Genomic DNA, 19,198 nt, shown 5'->3' on the forward strand with positions numbered 1-19,198 from the left:
AAAGAGCAACACCTCCCTGCTCCTCATCCTCAGCATCACCCCAAGCCCACATAAAGCCTCCTGCAGTTGTGGTTCTGTCCTGAGTGCAGGGACAGGGGGACAGACCCTGGGCTGGGACAGCCCTGCACCCCAGTTTGCCACACTGAATCCCCAGACACGCTTGCAGAACCAAACAAATTACAAAACCTCCTTTAAAAATGCACTTTTGGAACACGTTGCCATCGTGAGCCGGCGGCAGGAAGGGCGGAGGGCTCGGTGTTCCTGGAGTGGTTTGTCACAGCTCCCTCTGCACCTTGGCCTGGGAAAGCCAAGCTGGGGAGGACAGAGCGCTCCTGCTCCTCGTGTGTTGCCTGGCTACAGGGCTGGAAAGACAACTCTACGTGAAATACAGCGAGGCACGGGCTGCAGCAGGGCTCAGGAACAGCAGCTGGAGCCAAGGCCCTTCTGGGTGAACAAGAATATCTCCTCTCCCCACAGCAGAGGCTGGAAAGCATCCGTGCAATGGGGTGTCTGTGAGCAGTGACTCCCAGCAAGCCCAACAGCAAAGGCCTCCTCCACCCGAGGCTGGAATGGCACAAACAGGAACTTTTCCCCATGTAATTGTCACCTGCCAGCTCTAAATTGCACCCATTTACATCTGACAGCAGCAGCTCTGCAGAGCCACAACTGCAGGAAATTGTCCAGGGGAGATGGGAATTTTCAGAGAGGAGAGAGGGAGGTCTTGTACTTAGAAGTTCCCTGGAAATCCCTTCAAAATTTCTCTTCTATTTATGCCTCAGAGGCCTTGGGACACTTTGGGTTGGTTTTTTGTTTTGTTTTATTTTGAAAGGTGGTTCAGAGGCCCCAGCCTAGCCCTGAAGAAGCACAAATTCCCAGACCAGAGCACCAGGCACAGACAGTGCTGGTGTTTCCAGCAGGAGCCTGTGCTTCCCAAGGCAGCTCAGTCTCCAGCCCAGCTCCTCTGCCTGGGCTCTGGGAAGGTTGTAATCTGTATTTAGGAACAAAACCTCCTCGTGCCCCCCTGCACGACACGGGGACAGCTGAGCTCTGGGACAGAGCCCACAGTGTCCCCTCCATGCTGCACATCCACTGGGTCCCTGCAGGAGCAGCTCCAGCCATTCCCAGCCCCAGGAATGTCTCTGCCAGGCATCATTAGCCAGCTGGGAAAATGTAAGAGTTATTTCCCCTCGGTTTCCCTTACAGGGACTCATTAAGGTGCAGGTACAGGAGAAAGGAGAGCGTGCCTGGGAGGAGGCAGGAGCAGAGGACAATATTCCCTTCAATATTCACTGCAAATCCAAGAGGTGGAAATTCAGATGAGCTGCTGGGCAAGGGAAATTTATTTACACCTTGCAACGGATATTAAACACAAGCAGCTTCACCTCTGCTGAGGGTGGGCCCGGGCCACGCTCTGCTCCCACCAGCAGCCAAAACCCAACCCCATCTCAGTGCCAGCGCCTCGCTCAAAGCACCCCGTGACCCACACACTGCCAATGTACTCCCAAAAAAACCGTGCCCACTCCCAAGTCTTTGTGGCTGCTTGTACCAGGGTAGGCACCTATTCACGTGGAGCTTCCAAAACCTGTTTAACTGAGAAAAGGCCAGACGGATGCCAGATTAATTCTGCGCCCCTTCTGTTCGCGGAGCTGACTCATTACACTTGGAAAGCCGGCTGCCTCTCCGGGTAAACACAGCCCTGGCCTGTTCCACAGCTTGCAGGGAGTATCACATTTGCACAACAATTACCGACAACGACGCAGCCTTCGTTTCATTTTTAAGCACGTTTAATAAGTTCGTTTCATTTTTAAGCACGTTTAATAAGAGTCAGAGGGGAGGCACAGATCCCGGCTGGAAGAGCCTTCCCCAGCTCGCAACAGAGCATTTGCAGAGTGGCAAATCCAGGGCTGCAGAACGACAATTTGGCTTCAATCCCTCCTAATTTAGGAGCTGGACGAGCCACCCCCTTTCCACGATGCCCCTCTCAAGCTCACCTCCCTACAGGAGACAACCAGCACCCTTCCTATTTCACAAGCAATTAACTCAGCTCCTCGGAGGAGCTGATTACATGTGGCTGCACAACACCAAGTGGGAGACCGAGTGAGCTCCACAGAATATAATCCCTCGTACTTCTGCAGGAAAACAAAGGAGCTGTTTACCCCTGGCCAGGGGCCAGCCCTGGCTGCGTGTACGGCCGGCCCGGTGCTCACCAGGCCCCCAGCCTGGATCCCACACAATCCCCTGGGAAAGAGCTGAACAGAGAGGGGAGCCTGCCCTGGATCCCACACAATCCCCTGGGAAAGAGGTGAACAGAGAGGGGAGCCTGCCCTGGGATAGACTGGCCTGGGTATGGCAGCTCCTGCTGCTCCAGGATGATCCAGCAGGGAAGGCTGTGGTGGTCCCAGCCCAGGGGGTAGTGCCAGCTGGGAGAAAGCTGGAGGAGCAGGGGTGACACCCAGCCCAGTCACCCTGCTCTGGACTGGGGGCCCTCCCAGTCCACCCTGCCCTGGGTGCGGGTCAGAGCCCCCCCAGCATCCCTGAGCACCCCCCAGAGGATGGAGGCACAGGAATGCAGGGCTGGAGCTGTGAGGAATGAGTCTGGCTGGGAATGGCAGAGCCAGCCCTGGGCACAACCACCCACAACCATCCCCTGTCCCCTCAATGGGCCACGGAAACAGTTCAAAATGGTTTTGATTTTGCCCAGGGCATACCAAGTCCAAGCCACACACTGAGACCAAACACGTCTGTGAAGGACCTCAAAAGGTCCTGAAAGGGATGGAAGGGAAGGGGGTGTCATCTGGGCTTCGCAGGGAGGAGGAAGAGGAGGAGGATGAAAGCACCGCTGGCTTCAACCCCAGGACATCTGGGCAGCCGGGAGGCAGCGTGGGAGCAGTGGCACCCATTAGCCAGGACAGGCTCCCAGTGAAGGCGACAGGCAAACTGGGACAGGCACAGAGAACAAGGACAAAGCCCACAGACAGACTCCAGCCCCTGCCAGACAACACCAACACTGGGCCCGACAGGAGAGCAGCTCCTCATTAACCAACTCTATGGATCCCCACATACATTTAAACTTCCCATCCCTACCCCTCCATGGAACCAGCAAGCAACACCCCAATATCTGTGCCATGGGCAGGGACACCTTTTGCTGGACCAGGCTGCTCCAAGCCCCATCCAATGTGGCCTTGGACACTTCCAGGGCTGGGGCAGCTTCTCTGGGCAACCTCCCCACCCTCACAGGAAAGAATAAAGAACATTTCCAGATGTATCTCCAAGGGGAATGACAGCCTTTCCTGGTCCCAGCCTCCTTCCCTGCCCTCCTGCAGAGCAGCCAAACTCCTGCCATTCAATCTGAAGCCACAACAAATGAGCTCATGCCCACGATCTGTGCATTGGAGCCTGCCTGTACCCCGCCAGCTTGGAGTAAAAAAGATTGTGGAGCCTTATTTAAAATGCCAGAATAGGAGGGAGCTGGCTGGAGGCTCCTGCCCGTGCAAACCCCTCCATGCAATTAGAGCCCCAGACATTATTTGCACAGATCCAACACGTTTGTTTGGTCTGAAAAGGTTGGAATAGGAATAAGCCTGTGAAAACCGAAAATTTTAATACTTCAGTCTCCTTTTAAGGTCGCTGTCTTAAATCTTTGAAAATTGCCATAGATTAATAACTCACACCCACAATTTGACACTTGTCCCCAAGCTCTGGAAAGCAAAGAAAAAACCAAGAGCTGATGTCTTTCTACACACAGAACCACTGAATCCCAGAATGGTTTGGGTCGGAAATGATCTCAAAGCACATCCTCTTCCACGCCCTGACTGGCAGGGACATCTTCCACTAGAGCAGGTTGCTCCAAGCCCTACCCAACACTACCACAGCTCCTCAAAAACGCCACTGCCCCAGCCTCAAGCCAGCCCTGCTGTGTGTCCAGGCTGCTCCAGCAATGCATCCCCAGCACCTGCCCTGCACCAGGTTATCCTCCACCTGTCTGGCCAACATGAGCCATAGTTCATGCCTAGAACTGCCTGGGAGCACCAGAAGGACGTGCAGTTTGGAGAACAAGGGACAATTGTTCTTTGTGCTCCAGCTCAGCTCCAGAGGAGCAAAGTCCACGGTTTTCCACAGTGAGTACACACGGCCAGGAGCAGCAGGAGCCCTGCAAACCTGCACAGCAAACACAGGTGGTTTCCTCAGGCCCTGACAATGGTAATCACAGAGATTAGCTATTACTGAGATAGAGCAGTGCAAGGTGCTAATTCTCACAGCCAGAACTCAAACCAAGGAGAGCGGAGAGCCCGCGTTTCCTGGAGCGCAGTCGGTGGGGAAGCACCATGACCTGGTGTCACAGCTGGGCTCACCCCGGTCTCACAGCTCCATCGTGTCCCCACCCTCCACTCCACAGCCCTCCTTACCCTGGGGACCCGTTCCCTGCTTGTTCCTGGCTTTTGAAAGGGGATGTCGCTCCTTATCAGGAGTTCTTGGAGATGACACATCTTTCTTCACCTCTTTGCTTGGCTTCTCCTCTGCTGTTGCCAGCCATTGCCTGGCTCCAAGTAACTGTCCTTTCTTTCACCTTCACAAAATATTTATTCTGCCTTACCCCATATATCCTGACCTCATGATAGCCTGCATTGATTGGCTTGGGCAAGGCTTGCTGCTCTCTCAGACACACCGGCCACGTAAACTTACTAAACTGGAATCATGGAATGCCAGACCAAGACAGAAGGGACTTAAAGCCCATCTCATTCCACCCCTGCCACAGGCAGGGACACCTTCTGTACATCAAGTGCTCCAAACACTGCCCAACCTGGCTTTGAACACTTCCAGGGATGGGGCAGCCACAGCTTGGGCTCTGGGCTACCTGTGCCAGGGCCTCCCCACCCTCATCATAACAAAATATAATGATCCTACAGCCTGAGTTACTTAAATTAAACTGAATTAAATAATATTACTGAATTACAGCAGCTGTTATTTTAATCTTTAATGTATTTTAATCTTTTGTGTGACAGATGCCCCTTCCTGGAGCTCCTCAGGACTTGCAGAAAAGGACCCAGTGGAGCAGCTGAGGCTGCACATGGATGTGCACCCAGGTCTCCAAGGACCATCACCATGAAGATGATGCTCAGGACCTTGCTGGGCACCATGAATGTCACAGTTCTCCACCACACAAACCCATCCCGGCTAAGGGGTTCAATTCAAACCACAACCCCACACCTGTGACCTGCCAGCGCCTCCTCCTGCCCCAGCAACAGGTCAGTGGTCTCCAATTGTGACAACTCGACATATTTCTATTGCACCAAGTGTTGCTATTTAACAGGGTTATATTTGGAAATTTCTACCCAGACACACTGTGATTCAGAATCTTCCAGCTGGGACCGTTCTCGGGAGACACAAAATCCAAACTAGAAGAGCCCTGACAGTGCCCTGCACCCACAAGCAGCCACCCCGCCTGTGTGGTTTCTCCGGGAGCAATTTTTCCCACAAACCCTTCCCTCAATTATCCCTCCACAGCTGCCTCTGGTATTGCTCCATTTCGGGATGCTGCCGATGATCTGGTTCCTGGCCAAGTTACAAAACTGTGCTTTGAGTCAGTGCTCGGGGCTGCGGTCTGGGAGCGGGATTAGCTGTGATGTGGAAACCTCTGGAGCAGCCCGAGTGTCACAGGAAGGCTGGAGCAGCACACGGCCCTGCTGCACTGCTGTCAGCCAGGGTGGGAAAGCTGATTAGGACACCGTTGTCCTCTCCAGGATGGCCCGGGATCACCAGCCCAGATCAAAACCTGCCGGAGAGGGAGGACTCTGCACTTCTCCCATCTCCTCTCTGCTTCTGCTGGACACCCACCGGGCTTCAGCCAGGGAAGAGCTGTAACCACATCTGCCAACACAGTCACTACCAGAGTTTCTGCACATCAGCCCCAAAACAGTGATCAACTCCACATGACTATCACCAGTGCTGCTGCACATGGGAGGAAAGTGCAGCCCAGACTACCCAGCATAAAGAGAATAGGGGAGAAATGTGATGCTGGTGAGCTGAGAAGCCCAAGGACGAAGCCTTCCCCTGCAGCTCACCAGGATCTGAGTGGGATCTTGAAAGTCCCACCAGCTGGGACAGACAGGGATCCCCCAGGGCTGCTTTATCCTGGCAAAATTTGAACACCACAGATTGCAGAACCAGCTCCATTCCCAGGACAGCTTGGGGAGCGGGGCTCTGCCCCTGGTCACAGCACAGAGCTGTGACTGCAGCTCCCCAGAGCAGCTCGAGGGGTTCAGGAGCACCAGCCAAGCCGCAGAAACGAGCCAGACCTGATTTTCAAGACAGAAACAAGTGAGCACAGACAATTCCTGACCACCACAGACCGAGGGGTGACAGATGAAGCAGCAGAGGCTGTCGGTGCCCTGGCAGCGACCTGCGTCACCCACCCTGCGGTGGCACCGGGGCCTCGGGGCTGGCAGGGGCTGCTGGCTCACTCTGCTCCCTCCTCGGCCAGGCTGAGGATCCCCTGTGCTCCCACCTGTGCATTCCATCTTCCCACTGCTGGCACCAGGGCCCGTCCCAAGGGGAGGCTGCAGGACCAGCACTGCTCCTATGGAAAGCTCGTGGTGGCTCTGGTGATTCCCATCTGCTGCTCAGCTGTACAACAGGAAAGCTTGGGAAGGGAGCAGGATCAAGGATGAGTTTGGGCTCCTTTTTGGCTGTTTAAAGGAGCACAGGCATCACCGTTCTGTGGCCTCATCACCGACACAACTCTGCACCTTGTTCACCCCTGAGCACTCAGAACTGGCTCTGACATAACACAGCTGAACAGAGACCTGGCCCTGGGAGCCCGGGCTGCCTGAATTCCATAAATACTCCATATTCCCAGTGCCCATCTCTGTACATACGTGTGCACATGGACACATGTGCACTGACACACACATATTTAATGGACACACAGCCCCCAGTAAAACCCAACTGAGACTCACTCCAGTCCTGCCCAATTTTTGGTATCACTGTGTCCACATCCAAGGCAACAAACAGCCTTAACTACAAACAGAACACGACTTAAGCGTTTAAACTCAAGAGTAGACCACAACCAAGCACATTCATTATATAAGAAAAAAATCAAAAATATTTTGCAAAAGGTGCTATGACCATTGCAAGAGGGTCCTTCAAGTCAAGGAGACCCTCAGCTGAGGGCTCTGCAATACCAGCTACTCCCCAGTGAAATCCCTGCTCGAACCTTGGGGGATTTGGACAAAAGCTTTGGGATGTCTGTGTTTATATCTGGTTTCAGTCCATGATGTCGCAACAGCCAAGTAACATCTTCTCCCAGCTGTGAGCAGGAAAATCCATGGTAATGGCAGCAAAACATTCCTCATTCCCCCGTTCTTGCACAATTCTTCCCAGGACTCCTCTTTCCATCTCAGCATCCTTGTGCTTCCTTCCAGTGTGGGAAACTCTTAAATACTTTGGTGGATTCAGGAGCAGGGTCCAGACAGAACAAATCTCACACAGAGGCCCTGAAGGCACCAGGCTTTAGGGAAAACCCAGCACAGAACTTCAGTGATTTCCTCTTATTTGGGGTCTGCAGACCCAGGGGTTTTGTTTTCCTCTCTCTTCTTTCTCACTGAGACCAGTGGCTTCCAGATTCCAGACTCACATTTGATCCATGTACAGAACACTTTGCAGCAGTGCTGGGATTTGTTTGCCATGTTACTGTCAGCTTTTAAATGACAGGGCAATAACTGAATAGACATGGGCAGAAGGTCAGGTTGAAATGGGCTTGGAACAACCTGGTCTAGCAGAAGGTGTCCCTGACCATGGCAGGGGATGGAACAAGAGGAGCTTTAAGGTCCTTTCCCACCCAAACCGTTCCATGATTCTATTAAAAGATTCCTTTATAGCTCACATTAAACTGGAATTCTGTAAGCATGGAAGGCACCTGGGGAGATGAGGGGAAGTCTGGGCCATGAGAAATTCCAGCCTTGTGCCAGGGCAGCACTCAGCAGGGAAGCCCTTCTCCCAAGCACACCACGCACCACGGAGCAGCTCGGCACAGTGCCAAGGCCGGGATGCACCGGGCTCCAGCCGGATCCACAGCTCCACGAGGCAGGAGGGAAGGGCAGGGAAGCAGCGTGGAGGCATGGGAGGGCTTCTGTGCACGTTTCTGGGCTCACTCAGAGCTGGCTCCCCTTGTCCTCAGCTGCTGGTGCTCCCTCCCAGCAGCAGAACTGCCACCACACCTTTTGCACCACTCCAAAAGCCGTGGTGGCTCCCTGAGCCCTGACACACCGGTACCAACACTGGATTTCCTGATTGTTTCAGCTCGAGCTGGAAGCTGAGCTCTGGCTGGAGCTGCACTGCTGACGACAGCCCAGCACTACTGAACGAGCTGCGTGACAGGAAAGCGCCTGCTGTGCTTCCGTGGGGCTCTGCGTGCCACAGCCAACACGGGAAACACAAATCCTGGGCTCCTCCAGGCCAACACACACCCTCTCTGCCAGCCGTATGGGGAGAAGCACCGTGCCCCTCACCCTCCTCACTTCTGCTCATCCTGCTCCAGGAGCCAAACCTCCCGTGCGGTTTTCCTGCTCCAGCACGCGGTGACCCTGCTGTGGTGGTGCCAGGAGTGCCAGGAGTGCCGGGAGGCTCAGGCCTGGCTCAGCTCTGTGCCAGGACCCCGGCCAGCCGCGCGCCACAGCCGAGGGGAAGGGGCCATCCTGGGCCAGGGGCTGGCAGGGGAGCTCTGGGCACAGCCCTGCCTCTCGTTTGCAAACAGCCAAAGCAGGGTGAATTCTCTACAAACCTGCAGCTTTCCATCTCCCAAATCACACAGCTTTCGAAGGAGTTCTGTTTGTATATAAAGACACAGGAATGCATTTACCAAAAAGGGTATGTTCCTGTATGGGGGAAACTCCATTTTCTCTGCAGAGCTCTTGTGGAGGGTGCCATGGGGAGCTCTAAGAACAGACCCTCCCTTAACAGATTTTTCTCTAAGGATGTGAGTCCCCAAAAACACAAATCTGAGAGCCTGTCCTGATTTTGAGCCCAATCAAATGACATGAGGCCTCTGGTAAAACAATTTGTTACAAAGCTGTTGCTTCAACACTGGCCAAAAACTGAGAAAGGTTGTGGATCCTTCATCCCTGGAAGTGTTCAAGGCCAGGTTGGACAAGGCTTGGATCAACCTGCTCTAGTGGAAGGTGTCCCTGCCCATGGCACAGGGTGAGACAAGATGAGCTTTAAAGTCCCTTCCAAACCACACTATTCCACAACTCCATAATTCCAGGAATTCCTGGAGCAGCTGACCAGACACGTGCTGTGGTGGGGCGTGTGTGGCCCTGCGGATGTCCCCAGCACAGCTCACCAGGAGCCCCAGCATCTTCCGAAAGGCAAAGCTCAGACAACATAGACGTGTGGCAAACTGGGGGAAAAAACCCAACAGATTCTCTGCCGCCTCCTTGTCTTCCTTAAAAAGCAAGGTCTGTCTCCCAGCTGCCTGCTGGATCAGCCTGCCTCCCCCAGGCTGAGGAGCCCGGGGTGAACACGTGGCACTTGGGAGCAGAATTTGGAGAAGGGAGGGATCAAAGCAAGGCTTTGTGACCCTGGGGGGGCGGGAAATAAAATGGGAGTGACAGGCAACCTCTACCCCAAGAGCAACCCAAAGCCAGGCTGCAGCCACACCAAAATAACACACCAAGGGACACACAGAGCCAAGGCTTGGAGCAGGATCATGAGGATCCAGGTAGGAATGGAACAGTGGGAGCAGGACTATTTACTCCTGGTCCCCCAGGTCTGTGCCAGGCTGACGTGGCACACCTGGCACACATCCTCCCAGCAGGATCACAGGAAGCAAAGGGGAAGCACAGCCTCGAGAGCTGAGCACAGCCAGCCTCTCTCTGTGGTCTGAGGACTGAACCTTCTCACAAACCAGAGCGGAACCCTGGCAGACCCCAGCTCAGGAATGCACAGCCACCCTGAGCTCCCCCTGCACCACAGGGTGCCCATGGAGGGCTCAGCCCTGAGGGCCTCGGGAGCAGGACAGGAGTGTCAGCCCTGGCAGAGTTTTGTGCTCTTGGCTCAGTCTTTTACCTGGGTGGTGAAATAGGGCACAGAGAACAACCCAACCACGTCTTGTCCCAAACTGGTTTTCTCCCTGGCCAGGCACGTGGTGAGGGAGATGGGAATGTCAGAGCTGTGGCTCCCACTCACCGCCCAGTGAAGCTCACCCACCTCTCCAGACAATCCCACAGACTGGGCAGCTTCACCAGATGTGTCCTGACTGAAACCTGCCCAGCACAGCCTGGCCAGCTCCAAGGAGCACTGCCCTGAATTCCTGGAAAACACCAAGGTTCACATACCACACTCCTGGGCTGGGGGATACAGGACTCAGGACTTAAAGAGAAGGGACAAAAAAATATCTGAATTCACCAGCAAGCTCCAGAGGATCCCACCATGAGCTCCACAACCTGCAGGAACAACTCTGGAATTTCCTCCTTGGGCTGCTGACCTACTAAACTGGTTGGAATCAGCAGCATCAAACACTCCATGTCGGAAGGGGTTTAACAGGCTGGAAAGGGGTTTTACAGCCTGGAAGGGCTTTTGCTGCCCGCACGCTCCGTGCTGGCTCTGCAAGGAGCTTTTCTCCTGGCTGGGTACGCCCCAGCTCCCTCGGAGCTCTGTTTGCCCACGCCAGCAGCCGGCTGCCCCGGCTGTGCAAACACCAGCCCCGGGAGCCGCCGGCACCGCCGCAGTATCGTGGCAACGTGGCTGAAGCCGGCTTTGCAAACTCACCAAGTGTGCAAATTAATTTCATTATCCGCTCTTGCACATCATGAGGAGGGAAAACAAATAACCTGCCCGAAAGTACATTCTAGTAATTATTAACACGGCGTCAGCAGAGCCCGGGGGAGAGGGAGGAGGACGGGCCAGGAGGAGAGCCTGGCACTGCCTGGCCGCTCAGCACGTCAGGACTTCGTAAATATAAAATCCAGCCTCGTGCTGCCTTTGTTCCCTGTTTAGCCCAGGGATTCTCCATGCGCTTGGCTGCACCTACACGTTCTCCCAACACTAGAACTGACCATCCCAATATCTCACCAGCAAAGCTCTTGGCTTCCATTTGCTTCTGCTTTCATGGAACGATTGAGATTAGAAAAGACCTCCAAGACCAGCCCCTGACTGATCCCCACCCTGCCACCAGACCAAGCATCCCCCGAGCACCTCCAGGGATGGGAACTCCACCCTGGGCAGCGCCTGCCAGTGAATGACAACCTTTTCTGTCAAGAAATTCTTCCCAATGTCCAACCTGAGCCTCCCTTGCACAATGTCCCTGTTCCCCCCACAAACACTCTGGAGCACCCCGAGCTGTCAGGGCTGTACACAAACCTTCTCTGGTGATGACTAAAACCCAGGTGTGCACTGAGTGTTCTGATTCCTATTTTACTTTACAATAAAAGCCTCCTTCAGCTTGGCAGCGATGCTGCTCTGTCCCAGAAATCCCCCTCCCCTCCAAAAATGAGAGCAAACCCTGAGATTTAATACCCTGTAGCACATGATAATTTAATCCAGTGCTGCATGCCTGGATTACATGACCACTTCCCTAACCTGACATGCACAAACCCCATGCAGTGGCAAAATATGTTTATGGAGCTGGAATTTTTGCTTTAGCATTCACACAATAACCTTAACTCTTAGAAATCCAAGCCACTCCCACACCCCCCATGATGATGTGGCTGTAGATGACAAGGGCTTGACCCCACCAAAATGCACTCCTGAATGCTGTACCTCTGCCAGGAACTGAGGAGATCCCTCCCTGGCTGCTCTGGCTGCCTCCTGGAGGGCATTTGGAAAACACCTTCTGAGGCTCCCAGTTTGGGGGGGATTTAGTTTAATCAAGAAAACTGAGAGGTTCTCAATTTGGAGGAGGGCAGAGCAGAGCATTCTGAACCTACCAAAGCCAGGCTGGACAAGGTTTGGAGGAGGGTGTCCTGCCCATGGCAGGAGGAGCTGCAGATTCCTTCCCACCCAAACCATCCCATGATTCTGTGATTCTACAGCAGGGCTGTGGCAGAGCTCCAGCAAATCTTCAGGCATTATTAGTAAACCATTAAGAGACACTGTCAAGAAAGATAGGCTTTGAGATTGCTTTCCAAGGCAGTTGTCAGGGATTTCAGGATGCACCAGGTGCTGCAGCAGCAGCTCCGTTTTCCCTGTGAGCAGCCTGTCACGTGAGCACTGCTTTAAAAGGGACCTCACAGCAAGAACCCAACATTTTTCCAAGGTGCAGCCACATCCTAAACCCGGCCTGGCATTGCACCATGGTGATGGGACTTAGTCAGAGCCTGGTTTGGATGAGATTCCTGTACAAACCTGTTCCCACGGGAGCACTCAGCTCCCTGCAGGCTCCCTGGAGACCGAGCACCCTGACCCAGGGGTGCTGATTCACCAGACTCCTCCGCCCACTGTGCCAGCACCAGAGCCCGTGGATCTGTTCTGCTCCCTCCTCCCACCCCGTGCCTTGTTTTTGGTAGGGAAGATGCAGCTGCAAATCCACAACACTTAAATGAACTCCCCAGTGGTTCCTGGAGCTTTCTATCCCCCATATTCTTGAGAATATCAATATAAACAGATCTGCACAGAAATTCTTCCGTCTTCTTCTACTGGCCAAGGGCTCCTTGTGCTGCCCTGCAAGGCTGGAGAGTGTAGTGACCTTCAAGGGTTTCCCCAGCCTTCCTCCTCCTCCTCCTCCCACTCCACCAACAGATCACAAACCAAGCCATGGATCCTCATGGAACCTATGTGCTCCATGCACACAGGATCCCAGAGTCACTGGGTTTGAAAAAGATCTCCAAGACCCCCACCCTACTACAACCTCCATGGGACCTTTGTGCTCCATTCCCACCCACTCCCCTCCCTCACTGCCCATCTCTGAAGGGACAGGTCCCCACTGGCCAAATCCAAGGGTATTTTCACATTCCCCTCTATTTCCAAGCAGCTTCTGTATGACTCACGCACTGTCACAGCCTATTTTCCCTGAGTTAAGTCGAAGTGCAGGGATTTCAAGTCATCCATTCATGTTGTATTTCTCCTCATTCCCTCTCTCCTCAAGATGTCCCCTAGCAGATTTTTCAAAACTGCTCTGTATATCCCTATTCCACTGGACCTGGCCACATGTTTTACAGGAACAGCATCAACCAACACTCAAGATTTCTCAGACAGCAGAGGCAAGACCTTTACACCATGAGAGGGGCGATTTTCTGCTTTTCTAATGCTAAAAGGCACCTGTTTCAGTTTCTGGGTTAACACACTGTCCATAAGCATGTGTGTGGCAGGGAACACTGCAGGTCCAGAGCTGGAAGCAGCTCTCCAATCCCTCATTACTCTGGATGGATGGAAATTACTGGATCAGGACACTTCCACCCGCTGGTTTTCTCTCCCATCCTTATTTTTTTACATCTTTACATCCTTTTGCATCTTTAACACGTGACCAGCCTTAAGAAGCTGAGTTCTGTCCTCATTTTAGTGCAAGCTCACCACGCTGCTGCTGCCATCAGCCCAAGGGTGTGAGTCACAACCCAGCCTGCACATGAAGAGATTTATTTAAAATTCCAGGGAAAATGTTAACGCCTCGGTGCCGTACGGGGAAAGTCTATCCCACCCCCTGGCACCCAGCCCATCCCACCCCATCCCACCCACTGTGCTGCTCCAGCCCCATCACCTGGGGTGGGAGTGCTGAGCCACCAGAGAGTGAGGCCAGAGCTGGAAACAACTCAGCAGCTGCCCCAGCACAAGGGGGCTTCACTGTTCCCATCCAATCCCACCTCCTAAAAGGGAACAACTGCATGAAGTCCAAGGAAAACTCCACATATAATTATCCCCAGTGTGCTCTGAGCACAAGTTCCTCTCCAGGCAGTCATGGCAGGCTCAGGTTTAAATGACACCTGAATGTAGCCCCGGTGAAGGAATTGTACCTGCCAACGAGCTATAAATAATTGTATTGTTTACTAATTTTAGCAAATCCTAAAACAGCCTGTCAATACTTAAAGGGGCTCATCAGAAACATGGGAACAAAGCTTCCAGGCAACAGCACAAAGAGTCATGGTTGTAAACTAAAAGAGGAGAAATTCAAATCAGATGTAAGGAAGAAATTCTTCCCTGTGAGGGTGGTGAGGCACCGGGTGCCCAGAGCAGCTGTGGCTGCCCCTGGATCCCTGGCAGTGTCCAGGGCCACGCTGGATGAGGCTTGGAGAAACCTGGGACAGTGGAAGGTGCCCTTGCCCATGGCAGGGGGTGGAACAAGATGGACTTTCAGGTCCTTCCAACCCAAACAATTCCACGATTCTGTGATGATTCCACACTGATGCTCCCAAGAGTAGCAGCTCAGCATGGTGGGACTTGAGGGCCAGGTCTCCAGCTCCCATTCCAGACTAATCCATCACTTGTCAGAGGTCAAACAGCCCTTCCCACAACACAGCACAAGTGACAAACTCCTGAAGGACACACATCAGCCATGACTGGTTCAAATGCCACCAGCCAAGGGACCCATCCAGTGACACTGCCCCACCAGGCACCACCAGAGAGGGTTCTCCAGAGCCTGCTGCTCCTGCCACGGGACCTGCTGCATTCCAGACCATTCCCAAGGCCAGCAGAGCAGCCTCCTGCAGTTCCTGGCACGTCGGATCACACGGTTTGGCTATTCCAGGTCTGCATCCCTGGCAGCCACCGCCCGGTGCCGATGGGGATGGTCACGACTCATGCTGGTCTCTCTAAGCCCTTTCACCTCAGAGCCTCGTGACCGGGATTGAGCCAGGAGATTAAAAACAGCTTGTGAAACAAAAAGTGTCATTGTTTCCTTCAGCAGGGTATGAACAGACTGGGATATGGACAAACCACGTGGCTCGGGATCCAGGGGGTTTCCTGTAAAATGCAGGATGGTACAGGTGCCACTCTGTGCCAGGACACATCGGAGCAGTGCAGGACAGGCAGTGCTCCCCTGCCACACTGAATCCCTGCACACAGCACAGCCCTGGCACTGGGATACAATGGAAATTTTGGCATTGGAATTACAGCAAAACATGGCTTGTTTAGTCCTCTGCTAAGGATGTACAAGAGCAAATTAAACCACAGAATCCTGGAATGCTCTGGGTTGAAGGGACATTAATCTCATTCCTCACCCTGCCATGGACAGGGACACGTTCCACTGTCCCAGGTTGCTCCAAGCCCCGTCCAATCCGGCCTTGGACACTGCCAGGGATCCAGGGGCAGCCCCTCACCACCCTCACAACACCCTCACCCCTCTTGCTGTCCCACTGCAGCCAGTCTCTCCACACCACAGATGAAGGATGTGAGGACCAAGCACTATTTATAGCAGCTTTTACTTCCAAAAAGGCCACTCCAAACCAGCTGTGGCTGCTCTCTCCCATCACGATTCTTGCGGATGCTCTGCTCTTGCTGAGATGTGACCTGGGGAGTTTTTTTTCCTTGCTTTCTAAAAGGTGCCTGAGGAACACGTTTAGTTTAGTGCAGGAAAGCGCAGCCCGGGAGGATGAGCTCAGCACTTTGGACACCCAGCAAAGGCATCGATTAGGAGCGGCTTTGCACACTAATTGCCATCAGAACCTCCCCTCCCCTGGAGCCGGCCCTGAATGGGGGCATTGTCTCAGGGCAGAGCAGCTCTGCAGCCCCAGCCCCTGCACACGAGACCCTGGAGCCTCGCAGGAACAACAAAACCCCGGCAGAAATCCATTAGCATCCAAAGGGAGGAGCCTGAATGGATCACAAGGATTCTTTGGAAAGTAAGAGTGAAACGAATGCAGTAAAATGCCACTTTTAAGTGATGCTCATTGTCCAAATTAAACCATCAGCAGCAAAGACAGTGACTCTCAGAGCGCCTTCAGTGCAGGACACGCTGTCGAGCCCGGGAAAGAGGCTGTCAGGAATTTTAAGCCCTGGACTGGTCCCAAGTATGGATTACTCCATTTCTTTGCGAGCACTTGATCACACGGAGCTATATTTGGATTTCCAGAACGAAAGCTCAAATCTCCGGGAGGCCACATGTGGCTGCACCCCCCTGCCACATGCAGGTCCCCATGTCACCCACCCGTGGGACAGGCTCTGTGGGAGCTCTCAAATGTCCCAGCAGCCCAGGAGCAGGTTGGAGGGGATGGCAGAGAGAGCCCAGCACTCTCCTCTGGCAGTGGGAGAGTCTCTCCAGCCTTTTCCGGGGTCCCTCTGCCCTCTCCTCTTTTAAAATCCCCCTTGGAGGTTCCCACCCCACTGATCAGGTTCGGTGCCTGCTCCCGGAGATTCCTGATGCCAAAATCTTCCCAGCCCTGCTCCTCGCACACCCCTGCTGCTGCTCACCCCCAGCTGTTGGCTGTGCGGGGCTATTTTTGCACAGCCTACAGAACAAAAATATAGGGAGCTATGTTAGGTGAAGGCTTGCACTGTTCACGGTGTGATGACAGCCAAACTAGGTCAAGCCTTAGCCAGATTCCTTTAAAAAAGGAAAGGAAAAAATAATCAGTGGGAGAGCAGCAAACTCCCAGGGAAAAAAAATGCTTGTGAACATCTACAATACATACTGTGCACTAGATGACTGGGGCAAAAACACATCTATATCTACATGTTTCTGTAGTTTAAATGGCAGATTTTTAATTTTTGAATTTTTTTAAGGACATTAACATGCCTTGAACTGCAAAGATGATGCTCCACGTGCATTTAATATACTGTCTTAAACCAAAACAGAGTTTTCACCTATGAAATGCAACCTGGTAGCCCATTTTTGGTGTAGGCTCTGGGCAACTTGATTATATTTCATGGCTTCTCCACCATGAATAAAGGTATTCTCCTGCTGCTCTGGGAGTAGGAGCTGGGTAGGTAAGAGGATACCAGTCCTGGTGAGAAAGGCAACTTGATATCATTGTCTACAAGGGGAGAGGAAGTAAATGACTTTAATTTCTGTTCCAGAGGACAGACTCTCACTAGAGATTGGGTCCTGCTGGGTCTGGGAGAGCTGACGGTGTCCAGCCTGGAGAAAAGAAAGATCTGAGGAGATCTCAGAGTCCATTCCAGTGCCTAAAGGGCTCCAAGAGAGCTGGAGAGGGACTTTGGACAACAGTCTGGAGGGACAGGACCCAGGGAATGGCTTCCACTGCCAGCAGGCAGGAAAAGGTGGGATATTGGGAAGGAATTGTACCCTGTGAGGGTGGTAACAGCTGGACAGGACTTGGAGCAACCTGGGATAGTGGATGGTGTCCCTGCCCAGGGGACAGACAGCAGACATCTGGCCTGGGCCTGCATTGTCACCTCCTGGCAGAGGAAACCCTGAACTCACAACCCTGCACAGGCCCATGGAAATGAGGAACTGCGTGATTTTAAAACACCTTCCTGGTGAGAAACGTTCCTAGGCTTAGTTAAACGTGCCAGATAAAGCCTCTGTTCCTGCAGAACCTGATGCACGATTATCAGTCAAGGCCAACGTATTTACCCTAAAATTGGGTAATATTGTTTTATGGCTCTTAATAGTTGAAGCCGACAAAGCTCTGAACAGACGCTGCCGAGCAGTTTCTCAGCCTTTCATCAGCGCTGCGTAGGCGTTGAATTCTGGAGCTAATCACCTTAGCAACGGCTCTAAACATATGTGCAGTGACATCAGCTGATTTCTGAAAGCTGTAAATAGAGGATAATAGCACGAAAAAATTCTGGATCCGAGCCAAGACCTAAAAAACATACTATTAAAACACCGCCTGTAATTCAATGTATGCAAACTTGTTTGCATCCCCGCTCCCCAAAACCTGGGTAATTACACACCTACCAGCACAACTGGTGATTGTCCCACTGCAGGCTGCTCTCAGTTTCAGGAATTTCCCAGAAAACGAGGATTTGATAGAAATCCTTCTTTAAATTTAATTTTACAGAGCCTGGAGAAGAAGCCACAATATGAGGCTGAAGGGACCAGCTCCAGCCTCCAGCCCTGCGTTTTAAAGTCAATGAGTAACAGCTTCAACTTAAGAGAATTATTTGTAAATAAGAAAATCAACAATGTGCTCATGGGCTTCACCAGTGAGTCACGCAGGAACGGGAACCATGGCAAACTGTGCTCCAAGGACGTGCTGCCAGGCCTGTGCCCTTGGAAAAGAGGAGCTGGAGCAGAAGCAGCAGCGAGGAACCCACTCCTGGCCGGCCGCGCGTCGAGCAGGCGGCCTGAAAGGGGCACATTCTGAATTACCTCATGTTTGGTACCTCATTAAGACCCTAAACTGTCCGTTCAGGGAGTCCCTCAATCAGCCATCAGCGTAAGACACGAGGACAATATCGTTTTTGTTCCCCTCGTCTCGTTGTGACCCATATTCCCGAGGCCCGTTGTGCGGGACGTGACCCGGCCGCCTAAAGAAACCTTTGCAGAGCCTCTGTGGTGAGCTGGCAGCGGGGAGGGAGCGAGGGGAGACGGAGAAACGGCCTTAATAGGATTTTCAAATGTCAGAAAATATCTTTAGCAGGCCCATTTAGGCAGAGCCTCAGCACTCGCTGGAGTTGAAAGCGGCATTTGCTGTGCAGAGAACACCGCTCGCATGCTAAGCGAAGCCCGGGAGCGCGGCAGGAGAGACCCAAAGCACCCGGGCTCCTTCCCCTCCCTCTGGAGAACCAAGGCAGGGAGGAGGCCACGGTGCCCTCTGCTCAGGGAGGGACGTGTGGAGCACCCACCACCCACGGGCAGAGCTTCGGGGCAGCTCCTGGATCCCGGCTCTGGTCACTGGCAAAGGGCCTGGCAAATGCAGCTGCTCTGATATTGCTGGAGAGTATCCAGAGAAGGGAAAGGAGCTGGAGCACCAGGAGAGGCTGAGGGAACCACGAGGGTTCATCCTGGAGAAAAGGAGGCTCAGGGGGACCTCCTGGCTCTGCACAGCTCCTGACAGGAGAGGACAGCCAGGGGGGTCGGGCTCTGCTCCCAGGGACAGCAACAGGAGAAATGGCCTCAAGCTGTGCCAGGGAGGGTTCAGGTTGGATATCAGGAGGAATTTTGTCATGGGAAGGGTGGTCAGGCATTGGCAGGGGCTGCTCAGGGAGGTTTTGGAGTCCCCATCCCTGGAGGAATGACTGGACATGGCACTCAGTGCTCTGGTGTGGTGACAAGGTGGGGGTCAGGCACACTCAATGATCCTGGGGGTCTTTTGCAACCTCAGTGATTTTGTGATTCTGTGAAGTGCCTTGCCATTAAAAATAA

General features: G+C 53.3%; 1 protein-coding gene across 2 annotated transcripts in view; it reads right to left on the bottom strand.

Annotated features, from left to right (window-relative positions):
* Window positions 1-19,198, bottom strand: part of ANKRD11 (ankyrin repeat domain containing 11) — a 129,643-nt gene that overhangs the window by 34,449 nt on the left and 75,996 nt on the right. The window lies entirely within an intron of this gene.

This window comes from Prinia subflava, chromosome 13 (genome assembly GCF_021018805.1).
Source record: "Prinia subflava isolate CZ2003 ecotype Zambia chromosome 13, Cam_Psub_1.2, whole genome shotgun sequence".
NCBI lineage: Eukaryota > Metazoa > Chordata > Aves > Passeriformes > Cisticolidae > Prinia > Prinia subflava.